Source organism: Malus domestica, chromosome 03, assembly GCF_042453785.1.
Source record: "Malus domestica chromosome 03, GDT2T_hap1".
In the NCBI taxonomy this organism is placed as follows: Eukaryota; Viridiplantae; Streptophyta; class Magnoliopsida; order Rosales; family Rosaceae; genus Malus; species Malus domestica.
The window spans coordinates 35,160,970-35,164,497 of record NC_091663.1 but is presented as its reverse complement, the minus strand read 5'-3'; the positions used below and the strand labels follow the sequence as shown (position 1 = coordinate 35,164,497).

The 3,528-nt window shown below is 38.6% G+C and overlaps 1 long non-coding RNA gene across 1 annotated transcript; it reads right to left on the bottom strand.

Moving 5' to 3' along the window:
* Nucleotides 1-780: 780 nt before the first annotated feature.
* On the bottom strand, nucleotides 781-3,118 carry LOC139194574 (uncharacterized). Its single transcript, XR_011579541.1, has 4 exons — nucleotides 2,911-3,118; nucleotides 2,658-2,776; nucleotides 1,837-1,895; nucleotides 781-1,004 (listed from the first exon to the last, which is right to left on the bottom strand). It is a non-coding gene; the product is annotated as an uncharacterized lncRNA (long non-coding RNA).
* Between the last annotated feature and the right edge of the window lie 410 nt (nucleotides 3,119-3,528).

The following is a 3,528-nucleotide window of genomic DNA, read 5'->3' as shown; positions in this document are numbered from 1 at the left end:
GGATTAGGAGAGACCGTGAGAGTTTGTAAGTAATAATTTAATTATTTATTTATTTATTTATTTAAATTACTGTACAAGTAACATATTAATAGTTCCAAATATTACATAGATTATGTAGCATCATCCGGCATTCTGGACAACATTACCTCGAACAGTTTCGTGCTAAAGAAGCATTTTACCTGATAATGCACTTACTAGCACATGCAGAATTTTATTATCCAGTAGTGGTCAGGCTACACGTACATATTACAATTTTGCTTCGTTATTTAATTTAAAAATTGTTAATTATCACTAAAAAATCACTTTTTGTTGTAGTCCTAATTTAGTTAGATCCTAGGAAATCCTTATGTGAGTATATCATATCTTTTAGATACTATTTTATTTAAGTTGTAATGCTTAAAGGATAAGAAAATCCCTCTCTTCATCTCTCTATAATTCTTAGTTAAATATGCTCCACAACACTTTATCAAGACTCTTTTTTATTATGCACGAAAGAGAGTTTGTTCATCTTTAATCATGTTTAATCATAGGAGTATTATGTTTTAATCAGTCTTTATATGATTAACTTATTATTTTATTAAATTGATCTACATGCTATTGATTCAATTTAATTTTTATATGTTGAACATGATACAATGTATTGGAGATGAAATTCGAGCTTTACGAAAAGGATCTTCTACAAATTCAAAGGCTCAATTTTTTTTTTCTGCCAATCAGGTTCTCCTAAAATCCAAGTTTGACATTTTCAACAACCATGATGCCTGAAAATGTGGCCCATGATGCATAAAACCCTTCATTTATATTTACCTTAAAATATATGACAATCCCCGTCCCGAAGGAGGGCGTGCTGGCCGTCACGTGAGAGTGACGTAACCATTTACACAGTTCGGAAGCTTTTAAAATACAATTACTAAAATGGAAACCCCCGAGGGTGAGTCCTACTTTTGTGAATTCTGTAACGCCGTTGGGTTCCTCGTGGCCACCAAAGCTCTGCTAACTTGAACCTGGAGGGGCGCAAAACAAAATTGAGTGGGTCAGCAAAACAAAGCTTTTCGAAAATCTTTCATTTAAAACATTTCTAACCCCTCGCTGTAAAACCTGTATACTTTCCCAGAAAATAGTATATATAAAACCATATATAATCTCAAAACTCAAATCCCAAGTCTTTAACATTTTTCAAGAAAAACATGCCATGCCATGAATCAAAATATAAATCAGGTGAAATAAGGAATCAATCGGAGACCCTGCAGTTGGTCCTATACGATTAATTCTATAGCTCAATATCTCACTCAGCCGGAGTCACCACAGTGACCTATACGGCCCTACTCTGCACATCACTCGGAACTACGTAAGGTAGTCTGTACGATGAAAGGTGTAAAAATACGCTCTAGTGCTTCTCTCATCAATCATCAGCGCGCATAACTAAGGTCACCCACTAGTCGGAATCACGCTTAGTGATCTATACGACTAGCATGTCGGAACCCTCACATGGTCTGTACGACATCCACCTACTTGGATCCAAGACGAGCGTGCGGTGTGGTGAATAATATAAGCACAAACACCTAGGGTGCAGGTTATGAGCTCAAAACATCTCAACATCAATCAATTAAATGAATAAATGAACTCACCTGACTTACCTGTGCCTCCACAGCACCATGCAACATGTATGCATCATATATCAATTCATGTTTTTCATAAACTTCTATGCTTGGCATTTCAATTCATACTTTTCATAAACTTCTATGCATGGCATTTTAAAAACATTTTCTCATATAAATGCATTTTCTGGGAAAACAATAGTATATAGGTAATACGAAAACAAAACTGCCCACTCACCTGGAGTTCGCCCTACAACTCCCTAGCACAATACGCCAAGGCGTCATGACGATCGGCGCCTAAAACAATAATCAAATCCAACCTCAGAATTCATATCGATAGAATATATAACTTATATAAAACACGTCACTACGCAGTTCGATCCGGAAGATCTGCAATCAGATTTCAAATCCGTAACTTTCAGAGGTCCACAATATACCCTAGGACAACTTCCTAAAATTTCATTACCATCCAACGGTCGGATCTCCGTCAATTTCCAAAACTAAGTGACGGTTAACATTCTATTTTATGAACTTACAACTCAAATTCCGGAAGATCCGTAACTCGGATTCCCAATCCGTAAGTTCCTATAATCCTCAAATATTACGTATTACAACGTATCAAAGTTTGGTGACGATCCAACGGTCGGATCGTCAATTCACATTTTCACCTATATGCGAAATAATTATAAACGTTATTTAAAGCACCTAACCAACAATTCTTAATAACTTCTCATACGGTGCTCAATTTGGGTATATGAATATACCACATCGACCTACTCGACGTCACGGACGTCGAGAAATTTTTAGATTAATTTTTTGGTGTCGCACGCGCCCCCACGCGCCAGGGAACGCACGGACACACGCGCCTCCCACGCGCATCATCTTCCCCAGCCAGTTGCCGGACTGGTGTTTCCGGTGGCCGGATTCCGGCGAATTTTGTAATTGTTTGTTCTCCTTCGTTTCTCAACCGTTTTCTTCAAATTTTATATCAATTTGAAGCCCTCAACATGTAGAATCACGATGGACTAGTTTCAAGGTCCAAAATTCACTAGATTTTACCTGGGGAAGCATGATAATTCGGCAAAAAGTGAAACTTCGTTCTATGGCTCCCCGACGTCCAAAATACCTCAACGTTGCACTCCGAGCATCATGAGGACGTTCTAAAGCTCACTATAGCCCTGAAATTCAAAGAAAACCCTCCGTTTAAAAGTTGATGAATAGTGACCAACTCGGGGATTCGATTTTCCGGGGTTTTCTCACGTTAAACTTCAACCAAAATCATGCCAAATGACTAAGGAAAGAGACTTGTTACCTTTCTGAACCTCAAAATGGCGTGAAACCTCGACGATCAAATCGGTGCTACAGTGCTTCGACGGAACCCTCGTGGTTTCTGGGTTTATCGAAGATAATTCAACCAACCAAGGGTATGGTTGAATTCGTATTCTTGCAAGAAATATGATGGGGGGTCTTGGGAGCTTGATCCGTGAAGGAATGGGGGTCAACGGACTACGTCCGTACAATTTGCAGAGAAAGGGAGAGTTCGAAGGGAGGAGAGAGAGACACGGGAAAGGGAAAAGGAAGGAGGGCTTGTATGTGTGGTCCAACATCAATCCTCACCATCCATTCTCATCTTAGTTCCCTAACCACACAAACAATCCAACATAAGATAATTCCAAAATTTATAAAGTTTTAAGTCTAAATAATGTCACATACACACATACCTTAATACCCGTCAAGGGTAATCCCGTCATTTCACGTTCCCGATAAAAAAATCTCGGGACGGGCTGTGACATATATATATACAGGCCCTTTATGCAAAGGGATCCCCTTTCAAAAAATAGGAATTAGGTGTAGGACCAACTCCATATCGAACTTTAACGATCCGAACCGTTTATTTTGTAAGTCTTGATTGATAGATCATCCTCGCAAA